At 34.4% G+C, this 17,410-nt stretch overlaps 1 protein-coding gene across 6 annotated transcripts in view; it reads right to left on the bottom strand.

Moving 5' to 3' along the window:
* LOC105839210 (thioredoxin domain-containing protein 11) overlaps positions 1-17,410 on the bottom strand; it is a 62,655-nt gene that overhangs the window by 20,107 nt on the left and 25,138 nt on the right. The window lies entirely within an intron of this gene.

Genomic DNA, 17,410 nt, shown 5'->3' with positions numbered 1-17,410 from the left:
CGGCAACTACAAAATACCTAATAAAATTAGTCATAATTTATTTAAAATAGGAAATTAAGTGTATTAAAAATATAAAAACGTGAGCATGAATTTCTGCTAATTTTCACTTTAAGGGGGTAAAACACCCCTTCGGAAAAAATCGGTTTTTTGCTTTTTAGGTAAATATCTTCAAAGCTACAAAAGATAGACAAAAATTTTTTTAACCAAAGTCGAACAGTTTTAAGAGTACTTTAAAGTTATAAAACAAAATTTTATTTACTATTAATAGTAGTAACGAAATTTGTTGTCACCAGTAGTAATTAAACAATTTAGAATAATAGATTCATAGACAATCAAATTGGCGATAATTTATTCAAAATCTATAACGTATTTATAATTTTGACTCTCTATTTGAGCCCTTATCAAGTAAATAAGTCTGTGGTCTTGAATTACAACATTAATAGTATCAAAGATACAGACTTTGTTTTGTGGAATGACTCCCAAAAACTAAAAAATATCGAAAAAAATTATATCTTTTTTATATCTATTAATTACATATTAATAAGTATAAATAAGTATAAATAAAATTTGTTTTTCAAATTATTAGCATTATCAGTCCTTAAAATTAAATTTTTGCACTTTATAAATCGATGTAAAAATATACATGTAAATAAATTATATTATGTAATAATATTTATATGTGTATGTATGTATTCTTATGTATATGTATGTATGTACATAAATATAAGTATGTATATACACACGCGCACACGCACGCATGGCCGCCCGCCCGCCCAAAACAATACCAAAGTCACATTAATCGCATTCTTGTGTATACATTTATTGATTGATATCAATAACATAGTCATGGAAATATAGAAAAAATGCGAGCCGGGCACGCCAAGTTTTTGCTTCACTATAATCCCGTTGGTTAATTTTAATCATTTAATTATTTAATGTTTTTTTTAATATACTTGACTAATTGTATTGATCTTAAATTTATTTTTAAAAGTACGCGTTTATGTACTTGGTCTATCTTTTTTCAGTTTCAAGGTTGACGCATAATTTGCGCATTTACTTCATATCATTCTTTTTATAGAGAAGGTAATAAGATAATAAAACAATAAAATAATAAAACAATTTACCTAATATAATATTATATTAGGTAATTTTTTTTCTTAGAGATGCGCACACACACACACACACACACACACACACACACACACACACACACACACTTGGCGCCTTTTTTTACCTTTTTTTAAAAAAAAAATTTTGTTTGTTATAATTAACATAAATTTCAGATAGCTTTTAATTATTTAATTAAATTCAGTATGTACTTACAACTATATAAAAATTGAAACTAATTAAAACTAACTAGTGGCATGTATAAACCATAATAACAACAAACCTTACTTATTATTTCATTAGAACAATAACATTCATACATTTGTTATTTTAATAGATAATTTTGCAAATTGATAAACAGAACATTAAAACTCTATTTTAACATTAAATGACACAAAATTACGTAATGTGCTGATAACTTTATCTAACTTTATAATTTATGTAATGCGGATATGTTTAACTATTTTGTAAATTAGGAATTAAAATTCGTACAATAATAATATTCCTCATAACAATGTTTAAAACATTTGGAAATATGCTTTTCATTTTGTAAGTAACAGAACTTTACAAAATTTTAATAACTTCAGTAAGGCTACATACTAAATATTATTAAAAAATATTAAAAATAAAAGGTTTTTTTATACTTTAAAAAATTATCCATCTCCAAATTTATCATATTATTCACTTTTATAATGTATAAATTATCCATATATTATATCACTCATATCATTTTCATTATATTAATAAAGAAATATTGCGTTAAAACATTATTAAATCTAAAACAGGATGTTCAATAGAACTCCCGATTGCGCACATAAGCGATTGGATACACCGTAGTATTTCCCAATCGGTCACAGTCCCGATTGGACACAGACCCGATTGGACACAGTTCCGATTAAACACGGTCCCGATTACACACCGTCCCGATCGGACACAGACCCTATTGGACACAACAGCAATCAGACACATAACGTTTAAATTAAACACCGAATCAATTACACACAGACCCGATGGCACACGGATCCAATTGCGCACCGATGCGTTTGCACACCGACTCAATTGCACACAGACCCCATTGCACACGATACGATTCCGCATTACAGATAGTACATAGGTTAGCGACTTGGACTGAATGGGTGCGGGAGGGTGGCAAAGCCCCCTCCCTTGTCTCCCCCCCAGTGTGTGTGCGTGCGTGCATGTGTGTGTTTGTGCAAAGCATTCTCTGCACCACATGGGTTTGCGACTTTCCACGCTAAACGAGATGCTCGTAAAAGTACGTATACAGACATTTGAAATTCGCGCATTTTTTGCATGGCTTGTGCTAAACAGAACATGCGCTTGTGGCCAAGAAGCATGAAGATGTGACGCTGCGCATGCTCAAGTCATTACATTTCGTCAATGACAGATTTCATAATCTGTCAAATAGTGGACTTTAACGATTAATATCTCGTTTCGCAAGGCAGAGCAACGCTTTTTTTTGTCAGATTCGTTCGTTTGAAGCGAAAACGCGTCGAACTTATCAGCGAAAAATACGTGCCATGGAAATCCAGTCTAAATGTATCAACAGTCATAATGTATAAATATTCAAGATACGCTTGAATAAACTGTGCGCGAAAGAACCGTGCGAGATTGAACGGTGTGCGATTGAACAGTGCGCAATTGAGTGGTGTGCGAAAGAACCGTGCGCGATTAAATGATGCGCGAAAGAACCGTGCGCGAATGAACGGTGCACAATTAAATGATGTGCAATTGAACGGTACGCGAAAAAACCGTGCGCAATTGAACCGTGCGCAAAAGAACCATGTCCAACACGTAACACGTTTGTTTATTTAAATAAGTTAATAATATGCGTTGTGTCCAAAAGCAACGGTGTCCAATTGAACGATGTGTAATAGAACTGTGTCCAAACGAACTGTGCGCAAAAGACTTGTGTCCAATCGAACGGTGCGCAATGTTTCGTGTCTAATAGCACGGTGGGCAATTGCAACGTGTCCAATTGTACTGTGCGCAAATAAAGGCCTCTCTGTATCCGATCGGGACTGTGTCCAATCGAGTCCGTGTTCAATCGGAACTGTGTCCAAGTCCGTGTCCAATCGGGACTGTGTCCGATCGAGAAATACTACTGTGTCCGACCGTTTATGTGCACAATCGAGTGAGTTCCAGATGCGCACAGTAATGAATGGACACAGCAGGCTAAGTAAAACGGACACACACACACACACACATATGTGCGCGCGCGCGTTGGGGAAGGTAAAATAAAATAACCAAATTCATGCTTCGTTTGCTTTCATCAGAATCTGATGATACTGGTAATGATGGCTGTTACAAGACCATATTCAACAAGCGGAAGAATGCTTCGGAAAAACGACGCAGAATACCCTGAGGATGTGCTGAAATACATTAGAAATATTACACAAGAAAAACACGAAGGGCATAGCGACAATGATACGACTAATGTTTATATATAAATACCCCAGAAGCAAACGAACTAAATAAACGTCATTGGCATCATAAGCAAAACTATTCGGGACCATGGATACCAAAGATGCAAAAAGAATAAAAGAGCAGATGAAAATGCTGTAAAATAATCAGAGGGTAAATAACCACGTTATAAATAATCAACTGAAAATAATAAACAACTCCATAGGACACTTAAAATCACTCGAACAAACATTAAGTTATAACGAGAATCGGCTGGCTAACATCTTGATCCAAATCCGTCAAGGAGTGTCAGAAGCAAACCGACACTCTACTACAAAAGGAAATCAACGAATATTTAACCCTTATCAATGCTATAATAACAGATTTAACCAGTGACATAGAAGACTCATCGAGCATCACACACTCACGGGATGCAACAATCATGACGCACTTACTACTCGTCGATCAAAGAATTGGACGAGGCCACCCTACAATTGGCAAAAAAAAAAACATTTTCCTTTCAAGGTAGAGCTCAAGAATTGGCGAACTATCCTGAAATACGTAAAAACAAGCGCATATTCCGACAGCTCCTTCGTGTATACGATCCCAATAATTACTCAGCCAGAGTAGGAAATCGTCAACGTGATACCGCTACCTACACGTGGCAACGTGTTCACAATAGTAAAAATCGCACATCCGAAGCTGGGTATCGATAAAGAAAACCACCACTATCTCGTGTTGAATGAACGCGAACTAAGCACATGTGTACGGGAACGTGATATTTACACGTGCGACCAGGGTCAACCCATATATCACATGCAAGAAAACGCACCTTACGAAGTGCAGACATACATACATAGAAATGCACGACAAAAATTGCAAAACCCGACATCTCGTAACGAACAAAATAGTTTGGATAACGCTAACAGAACCAAGGGCCTGACTATTTTCTACTGCAAAGGAATAATACGTAACAATAACCTGCACAGATCAAGAAGAAAAAAAATACAGCCTAAACCGATCTAAGAAATTAACATTAAACGCTAGATGCTTTTTAACTACAAAATTCGTCGCGCTACGGGCTGCAGAACAAGATATAACACAACAGATCACAACACACGTGCCAAGCTACAATCTCGCGACTTCGCAAAGAAGATTAAAATAAAAACTGTACCATCCAACTAACAAGAGAACCTCGCGAACTCGAAAATTCATATTTTAATGAAACTTGGCATGAATGTAGAGGGGATAAATACATGAATTTAGAAATTTTTACTGTTATCGAAAACAACTAGGACTATTTCGGAGATTTAATTACATGTGTTTCATCTAAAGTTATATAAAAAAACATTTTTATTTAATCACGTTAATAAAATTTACAAGAAATAAACTTCTTTTTGGTATTTCCCATATAAAAGAATTTTTGGGTGACATATGGAAAAATTTTCAGACATCGAAACCTAATAGGAGTATGGTTTCTATCCCTAAAATATGGTGTAATTATTTTTTTTAAGAATACCGTAATTGTAAATACTACGAAATGTAAGAATTGTTCGTAAGTAACAAATTTCTTATTTAAATAATTATAATGTTTATTAGTAGTGTTTGTAATAATTTAAATGTTTTTTTATACATTATAGACAAACTCTATGTATAAATCGTAAGATGAAAGGACAGATAGAAAGACTTTTTCCAGAATATTATGCAATATATCCAAAGTCCTTCCCGAGCATGCTGAAAGTACACCACCGCGGACATTTTAGGGATGGAAATCATACTCCTATCAGGAATCGACAGTCTCTGAAAATTTTTCCATGTGTCACCTAAAAAATTCCTTTTTATGGGAAATACCAAAAGAAAGTTTATTTCTTGTAAATTTTTTTAACGTGATTAAATAAAATTTTTTTATATAACTTTAGATAAAACACACATGTAATTAGGTCCCCGAAATAGTCCTACTTGTTTCCGGTGACAGTATGTTGTCCCTTTGTGTTTTTGTTCATCCAAGCGGTGGGTTTTTTAATGGATCCCACATACCCCTATGGACCGACCATGGGAGATACACAATGCATTTTTCCCATTCATGAAAAAAAACATGTAATTAGATAAACAAACGAATTTATAAATTTTCAAATGCCGATCAAAAGCGATCTAAAGGATGAAACTACTCCTGATGTATAGAGCAGATTTTTGCTTTTTTCGGTATATTTCAAAAAGTATTGGAGATATCAAAAAATGTTTTATACCAAAGTTTTATGGCAAAAATATTTCTAACTACATTAATAGAATTTAAAAAAAAAAAATTTTTTTCTAAAATTAAAAAAAATTTAAAAAATTTTTTTTCCAAAATTTTATTACTGTAGTTAGATAGAAGTACTTTTATAGTAAAACTTTTGTATAAAACATTTTTTTTTATTTTGTTTAGTTTACGAGATCAAAAAAACGCAAAAATGTCTCAACTTTGAAGGATGGTTTCACCCCTTTAAACTGTTTTTGGGCCGCTACTAAAAATTTCTAAATTCATGTATTTATCCTCTCTACATTTATGCCAAGTTTCATTAAAATCTGAATTTTCGGGTTCGGCAGGTTTCCTTGTAAGAAAGGTAATAACAGATCCCAAGAAATTAGTAGTGTTTAGCCAAAGTTTATACGAAATGATGTCTCACGCAGATGATATTAATCTAATAGAAACTTTTGCATACTCGACAGGATCGTCAATGTTAATAACCATAATAATTATCATTATTGTAATCGTAGTCTATAAATGTAGAAAAACAAAATTTATAAATAACTCAATACATATGATGACGCGATATATAATTATAAGCAAAAATTAAGTATAAACAAAAACTCAGTCCCCTGGTTTTCTTTTTATCAAGGGATAGAAATATTGTGAGTGAGATACTCACACTGCAAAGATAAGGTGCAAACTTCCCGTGACACTGCGACATGAAAAATACATTGTTTTAATAATCCTATCTTAAAGTACTCGAAAAGTATTAAAGTTCCCGATACATTTTAACAATAATACCAACCGCGTAATATTTTGAAAAATTATTGAAATATGGGGATGACACCGCAAAATGAAAAATTATTGTTTTAATAATCCTATCTGAAAGTACTCAAAGAGTACTAGAATACTTAATACATTTTAATAATAATACCAACTTATAAATACTAAAAAAAAATTTTTGAAGATTACAGCTGGCACCTCATCTTTCATAAAAGTGACTGTAACTCCTTTGCCTTATGTTTCGTACCAGCTTTGTACCTTAATAACTTTCGAAAATACTCGCTGGGGTGCCAAAAGCATTCCAGTTAAAACCCCCGGAATTGTGAAAAAATTTTATCTCTCTCAGGAGGACTGACTGTATCTAAAAATAATGGTAACTCCTTTACCTTAAGTTTCACAGCTTTGTACCTTGATAACTTTCAAAAGCACTCGCTGAGATGCCAAAGTACTCCAGTTAAAACATCGGAATTGTGAAAAAATTTTATCTCTCTCTAGTAGACTGACTGTATCTAAAAGTGGCCGTAACTTCTTGTCTTAATAACTTTCGAAAGTACTCGTTGAGGTGCTACAAGTACTGTAGTTAAAACGCCCAAATTTCTTTATTTTATAAAACAAATTTTCTATAAAAACAAATTAACATTTAACTTTCTACAAAGTCAAATTAAAAAGTAAATCTCTTTATAGTTGCTTTGTGTAATACATGAAAAGATAAACTTTTAAAATTTAATACATATATATGCATAAATACAAGTTTTTGGGAAAATAGACTGATATATGACATGCAATTTGTCGGCCCTTTAAAAGTCAAGGTACAAAGCTATGAAATCAAAAGCAAAAAAGTTACGGCCACTTTTATTTATGTTAAGTCTTTAAAAAATACAAAATTTTTTCGCAATTCCGGCATTTTAACCAGGTGCTTTAAGGAGGTACTTTTGGTATCTCAACGAGTATTTTTAAAAGTTATTAAGGCACAAAGCTGTGAAACTTAACGCAAAGGAGTTACGGCCACTTTTATGAAAGATGAGGTTGTAATCTTCAAAATTTTTTTTTAGTATTTATCAATTGGTACTATTATTGAAATGTATCAAGTACTGTAGTACTCTTCAATTACTTTTAGATAGGACCATTAAAATAATAATTTTTTCATTTCGCGGTCCCTGTTCAGAATCGCTCTGAATCCCTGTAGCATGATAAACCGTTCTAAGCGTGACGTGCTCCTCATGGTTCGCTCGTGAGAATCGTCATGCGAACCCGATTCTCGGGCATGACGCCTGGCGTGGAAATCACGTTCTGCGCTTCGCGTCTCCTCGGATTCGATGCCGCCGGCGGATCGCTCCGGGATCGGCGCGACAGACTTGCAAAATCCGTCAAGCGAGAATCATATCGTAAATTAGTACGAGTGCGAAAAGGAGCGAACGATCTGACTCCTTAAAGCGATCAGTGCGTGAGTGCCGAAATCCACGATTCGGTCACGCGATTATTTTCAAGCGTGCTATCGAGGCTCGCGTCTGTTATTCACTCGGTTAATTAACTGTGTTTGAAGAATTATGTGACTAATAAATGAAACGAAATGTGAATGTTATTCAAGTGAATCAGAATCTAACAACTTTCCCTTCGGAGATCTCACGTTCCAATTGTAATCACATTCTTCGCACTCGCTCGCTTATTTCCTATCAATCCCTCGTGCTTGCGCTGTCTTCTCCCACCCACCCTCATCCCTCCCTCACCTGTCTTCTCCCTCCTCCCTCCTCCTCCTCCCTCCCTCCTCCCTCCTCCCTCCTCCCCCTCCCTCCCTCCCTCCCTCCCTCCCTCCCTCCCTCCCTCCTCCTCCCTCCCTCCCTCCCTCCTCCCTCCATCCCCTCCCTCCTCCCGCCTCCCTCCCCCCTCCCTCCTCCCTCCTCCCTCAATCCGCCCTACCTGCCCTCCCTCCCTCCTCCCTCCCCCCCCCTCCCTCCCTCCCTCCCTCCCTCCCTCCCTCTCTCTATCATCTCCTCTCCTCGTCTCTCTCTCTCTCTCTCTCTCTCTCTCTCTCTCTCTCTCTCTCTCCTATCCTGTCGCCAGTCGCATCGTTTGCGTCTCTTAAGACTCTCGATCTCCGCTTCTTCCATCCACGCCCTAAGTCCCCAAGCCTTCTCATTGAGACCTCGCGGTTCTCAATAGTCATTCGAGGTTCGCAGTGATTTTCATCATCGAACGCGAACAGTCCCTAAATTTCAATAATTTTTCAAAATATTTGACGACTGGTACTATTGTTAAAATGTATTAGGAACTTTAGTATTTTTCGAGTACTTTAAGATAGGATCATCAAAACAATATATTTTTCATGTCGCGGTGCCACGGGAAGTTAGCACCTCATATTTTCAAATTGCCATTTCTCTAAGTATTTCGGCAGTACTCTTGCTAATACTTATCAGGAACTCTAGAACACTTCGGGATCCAAATAATACTCTTGATAAAACTACCAATTTTGGAAGATGCGGTGTTAACTTCACACAGACTTTGAGTGGCGCATTATTGTTTGAGACCTACTTCGTTTCTTAATGTTGTATCTAGACATTTTTGGAATCGCTGATTACGAATTTGAAATCAAATTTTCAAAATAGCGGATTCAATATAGCAGTCAAAAATTCATAAATTTATTCGATTTAAGGGGGGCAAGTCATGTAACGCGCTGAAAATTGAGTGATTTTTTGGAATTTTGTTTGAGGAAATTATACAACCAATTCTTTTGAAATTTTCAGGGTATGTTATTGTAATATTCAACTACTAAAAAATTTTTTGACAGAAAAATAATATGTATTTTATAAATAATAATAATGTAAATCTAATGCGTCGACGTTAAAGTCATTTGTCGGCATGCAATGTAGCGCTGCTTGTATTCATCTGAAACAAAAAAACCAAATAGATTTATTTTTTGTACGGTTTGCGTTATCGATTGAACCTATTGTTAAAGAAAATAATGCAAAATTGTACAAATGGCGACACGTAGAAAAAAAAGTATTGATTTTTACGAAAAATTTTCGTGTTAATTATGCAATAAAAATAATTTATTTAAACAATACAATTACAAATAAAGGTTCAATTTATGAAGAAAGTATTTATCTAAATGTATGCACAAGGAGAACTCAATCGGATAAATAGTTTTTGAGTTATCTTGCACGCCAATTTTAAAAAAGCAGTTTGGAGAAAAACGCGTTTAAAAAATTATAATTTATTTTAACTTACCGCAGTTTTTTGCTAATCTGCGATTCCAGGGCCATAGAGCAGATCTTTCTGTTTTTTGAACATTATTCTAACACAGCCAAGTTAACATTTATTACAGAGGGATCGAAAGACTGAGTTTCCGACTCGTCTACATGAGTAGACTCTACATGAGTATACTCCGCCCAATTCGACCGTTCACTTTTCGACGAAATTAACATAGAAGGAACTCTCAAATCGGTTTCTACTATTTTTTTTTTCATATTCTACGGAAAATTTCCTATAAATTTAAGCAAGAAAAAAAAATTGCTAAAAAATTTCGATTTACATGACTTGCCCCCCTTAAGCGGGAATCTGTAATAAGAGTTTTTCGGGGCGGCTGATTACAAAGTCTGATTTAAAAAATTTAAGATGGCGGATGCAATATAATTATTTATCCAAAATCGCTTATGAGGGATTTTTATTAAAATATAATAAAATTACGATGTTTTCTCCGTCACATTGAATCCGCCATTCTAAATTTCGAAAATCTAATTTCAGACTCATATATAATCAGCATAAACCGAAAACCCCTTGTTACAGATCCTCGCGTAAATTAAATACATTTTTTAATTTTCGTCTGCCATATTAGATCCACCATTTTAAATTTTGAAAATCTGGCTCCAGATTTTACAATCCAACAAACATAAAAAAAAATTCATATACATTTCAAAAATATATTTATAAGGCTTTTTTCCACAACTAAATTATTTTACGTAAATTGACATATTTTTCAACTCATTTATTTAGTACAATAAAAATGATAAACATATCAATTCCTAATACTCAAAATATCAATTTTGAACTTTTAGCCACTCGAAAAAGTAAAAAACCGCAAAAAGGGTTAAAAATTGAGAAAATCGATGATAAAAAGGTGGGACAAATACTGGCACACAAACGGTTAAAGTAAAAAATAACATTGTTTGTTAACTTTATGTATTTTTATTTATTTTGCACTAAATAATAATATTGTGCACTAAACTACGAAAAAACAGTTAAAATTATTTTTACGCAAAATTTTATTTTAATACTAATACTACAGTTTTATGACGTTTCGTACTAACTGGGTGATAAATGCCCGAGCGAAGAATTGTGATGCTTGCCCTTCTATTCCTAAAGGCACAGTGGCTCCACTAAGCGGTGGACTAATGCTTGGAATCTCAAAGTTTTTTCCTCCGCATCTCAGTTACTATTAATATTTATTGGTAATTTTTATTATACAGTAAATTGTAATTAAAGAGGCATTAAATATTTTGAAATTTTTTGAAATAATTTAATTCTATTAAGTATAAGAAAAATAAAATAGTGGATATTAATAAAAGAGAAAAATAGAGATTATATGTAATTTATTCTATCAAAATAATCCTTTATTCAGGCATATCATTAGGTAGAAGAAAGAAGAATAAGTTTGGATAAATTTAAATAAAAAAAATTTTTCTATTTTTAAAGTATGAGTCTAATAGCTTTATTTAAATTACTTATTTATAAAAAGTTTAAATTTTACGTATTAAAAAAAATTGTTATTAAAAATATAAATAGTAAATGATAGGAGGAAAATGGGGCGGAGCGCAATAATTAAAGGGAGCGTATATATGTAATATATAACATAAATTTTAATTTAGTAAGAATAGTTTACATTGAAAAGATTTTAAAGTTTAAAAAATTTATTAATATAAATGAATTTAAAAAAATAGTTAATATTAACAAAAAAAATTAATAAATGGGAAATATGTATTAAAAAATAATAAATTTATATCTACAGTAATTCTTCCGAACCACGGCTCCACTTCCAAATGGGCTAAAATTATTTGTAATAGTTTTTCATTAGAATTAATGTAAACTGTAAATAATAAATTTTGGTCGAAAAAGTCCCCCAAAAAGTTATAAACAAAAAAGATTTAAAAATGTACTATTATTTTCTGATTAATGTAGAATAAAATTCGTCCTTTCAGGGGTACACACACACACACAAGTGAGAGGATAGGTGTGAGAAAAGAGAAGTAGAAGAGCGAAAGACCGAGCTGCGTGCATGGGAGAAGAAAAATGGAAAGCCCAATCGGCCGAAGGGAGACGAAAAGGAGATGGTAACATATGGCGTGCGTGTACATGGAAATGGGTCGATATGTCAAAATATTGACTGACGAGATCTAAGAGGAAGAATAGGTAGATGGAATAGAGCACGCAAAAACAGAATTAGGAGATAGAAAGCAAAAGCGAGTGGAAGAATAAGTGTGAGTTTTTTGTAGAGCGAAAGAAGTAAAAGCAAAAGGGGATAAAGAAGAAAAGGAGATGGAGAAGCTGAAAAAAAACAATGAGAGAGATGAGGCAATGCTTAGAGAAGATAGTGGATCTGTTAAAAGGATTATGCAAGAAAGTGAGTGGAGAAAGAAATGGTAGAAGCAAGAATTTACTGGAGAACCAAAAGAGAACGAAGAAAAAAGATGGAAGAGAAGAGAAGAAAGTGGAAAAAGGTGCAGGCGTAGAGGAAAGAGATAGTGTCCGGAAATGAAAGACGGAGATCGACAGAAAAAGGTTGGTGGTCAGAAGAGATTCCAAGAAGGTGAAAAGGAGGGAAAAGAAAAGGAGGTTGGAGGAGACGGTGATAGAGAAGAGGAGGTCGCGAGGAGGGAGAGGAAGAGGGGGCGTGGAGTTTACAAATAGAAAGAGGGAAGAAAGTAAAACTGTGATAAAAGAGAGAAGAGATGAAGAGAGGAGAACAAAGATGAGAGCAAAGAGTTAAAGGGACTACGGGTAGATAGAAGAGAAAGAAGGGGTCCTAAGAGAGAGGAAAAGAAGAAATAAATGGAGTGCAGGGGGGAGATAGAAGTTTTGAGGAGGGAGAGGGGCTTTAGATGGGCGTGGAGGGGAGAATAGGCAACTGTATGTAAAGCTGCACAATGGCCAGGTCGTAAGAAGAATGGTATATATGTTTGTTATTTTTCAACTTGCTCTCCTGCTTCTCGTTCTTCTACTTTCCTTTCTCCAATGTCTGGGAGTGGGCTTCCACTCACATCTCGCTTTCTCTGCCTCCACTTTGCAACTTTCCTCGGCCAGTATTTCACCTCCTCTTCCCACAAAACTCCGGGATCAAAGGTCCTACCTGTTTACCACTAGCCACGATATTCTATCTCCAAAAAACATTTATTTAAATTATAATTAAATAAAGAAAAAATGATATTAGTAAAATAATTTATTAGTAGATATGTGTAATAATAAAGAGGATTTAAGTTAAGGAATTAGGCAAAATTCAGATTGACTTGTTAATAAAAACATGTTTTTATTATAATAAAAGATTGATTAATGATAGTTATAATTGTTTTAGTTGGTATTGCATTTTTAACTTTATTAGAGCGTAAGACTTTGAGGTATTTTGTTCAGTTACGTAAGGGTCCTAATAAAGTTAGGGTTGGGGGATATTTTCCAACTATTTAGAGATGCTGTTAAGTTATTTACTAAAAAATTTTTTTTTTTATTATAAAGTCTAATAATTATTTGTATTTATATTTGTCCTGTTTTATTATTTTTATTTATATTATGTAATTGATTAGTGAGTGAGTTTATTACTAATATTTATTTTATAAATTATACTTTATTAATTATAATTATTATTTTAACTATGAGAAGTTATATATTTTTAATAATAGTTTGGTCTTCAAATTCCTTATATTCATTAATTGGGACAATACGAGCAATTTCTCAGGTGTTATCTTATAAAGTTAGATTTATTATAATTATTTTAATTTTGATAATTTTAAATGAGAGATATTCATTTACTGATCTTATAAAGTAACAAAGTTCTCATAAGATATTTATTAATATTAATTCCTTTATTTTTAGTTTATTTTATTCGAATTTTGGTTGAATTAAATCGAACTCCTATAGATTTTATTAAGGGACTGTCAGAGTTGGTATCTGGATTTAATATTGAGTATTTTAGTGGAAGGTCTGCTTTGATTTTTATAGCAGAGTATGGTATAATTGCTTTTTTTGTAGATATTTAAATGTATTATTTACAGATTTAATTTATTCTTTAAGAATATATGTATATATTAATATTATGTTGAGATTAGTAATTTTTATGCGACGTCTGTTGCCTCGAATACGGTATGATGCGTTAATGGGTTGAAAATTTATTTTATTTTTATTTTAAATTATATAATTTTTATTGTAAAATTTAAATTTATATTTTTTAATTTATTATAGTAGAAAATTAGTAGAAAATTAATTTTAAATGTAATTATTATAAAATTAGAATATTTCGTAATTGTAATAAAAATGGTTTTACTGATGGTTTTATATTTATTGAGAAGCAGAGGGACAACAGGAGGACAGAGGCAGAAGATTTGGAATCTGGTGACAAGGAGGAGATTTGCAGGAGAAGCAGGTGGTGAGAGAGAAGAGAAAGGAGGAAGGTAAAGGGTGGAGGAGAAAAGTTTGATAGAAAGTTAGGTATTGAAAAGCAAAGGGAAGAGGCGGAGAGAATAGAAGTGTTGGAAGAAGACAGAGTAGACAACAAGGAAAAAGTATTGTCGAAGAAAAAAGAGAAGGTCTGGAGAGACGGAGAAGAATAGAAGAAAGGGCTGAGACAGAGCATGAACAGACGGGAGAGTAGATAGACAGCAGGAGCGGAGAGGCTGGAGAAAGAAAAGAGAGAGGGAGAACAAAGAGAAGGAGCTGATTGAGAAGACAGGGGAAAAAGTAGAGAAGGCTAAAAAGAAAGCGAAGATGATGATGGAGTAGTGGAGCGTGATTGAGAAGGAGAAAGAGGGTAAGTGGGAGGAAAAGCGGAGAAAGAGGGTCAGGAGGAGGAGGGAGGGAGAGTGGCGGAGAGAGCAGAAAAGATAAAAGGTAAGAAGCAAATTAAATGGAGGGAGATGCAGAGGAAAAATAAACAGAGGGAGGCCGATAAAGCAGCGGGGTGGAAAGTGGAAAAGAAAGAAGAGAAATGTGGGAGAAGTGAGGAGAAAATGGAGAAGAATGGCAGGAGGGAGCTGGAGGAAAGGACAAGAAGAGGAACACAGAAGCGAGAGTGAGAGAGAGAGGGGGGGGAGGGGGAGAGAGAGAGAGAGAGAGAGAGAGAGAGAGAGAGAGAGAGAGAGAGAGAGAGAGTACTAAAAAGAGACAGAGAAAGAGGGAAAAAAGGGTGAAAGAAAAGAGAAGAAGGAAAAGGAACATTATATGGAGAGGGGTGGATAATGACAACGCAGAAGAAAGAAAAGGATGCATAGAAGAGTATGTGGTGAAGAAAGTATTAGGAAGGAAAGTGAGGATGGAGGAAATAGAGGAAAAGAAGGGGCAGGCAAGAAGATGAGTTTTAATAACAAAGATGGAAAGAAAAGAGGATAGGGAGGAGATATTAGGAAAAGGGAGAGTGTTTCTGTCGCTCTGTAATAGTCGGCACCGTTATTATTATTCTGGGATAATCCGATGCAAGAGTGACGTTGAGTAGCCCCTGAAGGAGCGGGAGCAAATTGTTAAAGCGGTCGATCCTCCCTCGAGTGATTATGGTGATTGTCGCGCCGGGATCTGTCACGCGCGGAGCGCGTGATCACGTTGCGGTTCTCAGCAAATGTGCCCGTTACGCGAGTGAGGAGCGTAAAGAATAGAGAGGAGCAAGACAAGAGAGAAACTGACCTGTGGCTGCGCGTTGAAATATACAAGCAATGCAGATGCACCGTTCAAAAAATTAGCCACCCAGTGTTAGTTTTACCATGCAAGCCACGCGCGATGCATGTGAGCGTGCGGCGCTCGTAAGCAAACCCGTTCCACATTACGCAGCGAATTAGCGTAGGCGATAATGAAAAAGACGAACCCCGATATGGACCAGAGATATTACGCATGTGAGAAGAACTATAGTAAAAAGCGCACCGTCTTAGAGTTCAATCACCCGAAACGTACAAAGCGATTAACATCTCGAAAAATAGAGTTCGATGCTATCGCACAGAGACCTTCTGTAAAAGTGATATCCGCGTCGCGCTCTTCGAGAGCGGACCCATAGAGAAGAAACGCGAGTTGTATAAATTTTGGAAGCCCGGAAGGTGCTGCCGCGAACTAGCTATGCGGATAAGGGTAGTAGTTGGCGGATCACACTTTCAACGGCAGTGCCGTTCGGTTTTATACGTAACAGAGAGAGATAGGGAGAGTTTGGAGAATAAAAGTGTATGAGGACCTCTCGATGGAAGAAAGAAGGAGAGAATGGAGGCGGCTAGAAGGGAGAGAGCAAAGGGGAGAAAGATGGAAGCGACAAATATGGAATTATGGGTAAAGGATAGGAGATGGAGTTAAGACGGGGAGAGGAATAGATGGAGAGAATGAAGAAGAGAGATGGTGAGGGAGGAAGGGGAGAGATAGCTTAAAAAGGATGACAGGTGACAGTGGGAGGAGGTAGGAGATGGGAAAAAGGGACAAGAGGAAAGAAGGGAATGGAGGGAGAGTTGGTAGAAGGACGTGGAGGGGAGGGCGGATAAATATATGTTAACCTGCACAATGGCCAGGGCGCGAAAAGAATTAAAAGACTTTTATTTACATAGGTATGTATTATGTTTTGTATTCGACGATAGTGAGAAGAATGTAAAAGGTTTGGTGGTCCCCATGAAAACACCCCGTTACCCCCAAGGGGAATACAGAATAAATTATCTAAACTATCTACTTATTAATTACATTATTTGTTGTAATTACAATTTGTTCTATTCAATCAAAATCGTTGCAAAAATTAAACTAGTAGATTGATATAATTGATTATAAATAAAGTTGTAAAAATAATAAACAAGTCATTATTAAAGTTACCTACTCCTGTAAATATTTCTTATTGATAAAATTTTTTTAGGGTCTTTATTAGGGTGTTTTTGTTTGAGCAAATTGTGAGAGGATTTTTTTTATCAATACATTATTGTCCTAATGTTAAGATAGCTCTTAATAGTATTATTCATATTATACAAAATGTAAGGGGCGGTTGAATAATGCATACCATAATATTCATATTAATGGGGCTACTTTTTTTGTATGTATATATATTCATATGGCACGTAGAATTTATTATGGATCTTTTAAGTTAGTTCATACTTGAATAGAGAGGGTTAGGATCTTTTTATTTCTATGGTTACTGTTTTTTTGGAGTATGTGCTACCCTGGGAGCAAATGTCATTTTGAGGTGCTACAGTAGTTATTACAAATTTGGTTTCTACTATTCCTTATATTGGTAATATAATTGTAATATAAATATGAAGGGGATTTTCAATTAATAATTCGACTTTAAATTGATTTTTTCTTTGCATTTTATTTTACCTTTTGTGATTATAATAATAGTAATTTTGCATTTGTATTTTTTTACATTTTAGTGAGTCATCTAATCCTTTGGATTTAAATAGGAATTATAGAAAAATTTCTTTTCACATTTATTTTACTTTTGAGATTTTATTAGATATTGTTATTATAGTAGAAGTATTTATAATTATTATTTTACAGTATCCTTATATGTTTGGTGATCCTGATAATTTTTTGTAGTATTATATTTTTATCTTTATATAAGTCTTTATTCAATCACTAAGATTTTATCCTTTTAGTCAAGTTGTTTATTGAATGTTTATTTTTATTTTGTTAACTTGAGCTGAGGCTTAGATTATTGAGGTT

Source organism: Monomorium pharaonis, chromosome 5 (assembly GCF_013373865.1).
Source record: "Monomorium pharaonis isolate MP-MQ-018 chromosome 5, ASM1337386v2, whole genome shotgun sequence".
NCBI classification, from domain to species: domain Eukaryota; kingdom Metazoa; phylum Arthropoda; class Insecta; order Hymenoptera; family Formicidae; genus Monomorium; species Monomorium pharaonis.
Note: the sequence above shows the minus strand (reverse complement) of the source record. Positions and strands in the feature narration are given on the sequence as shown.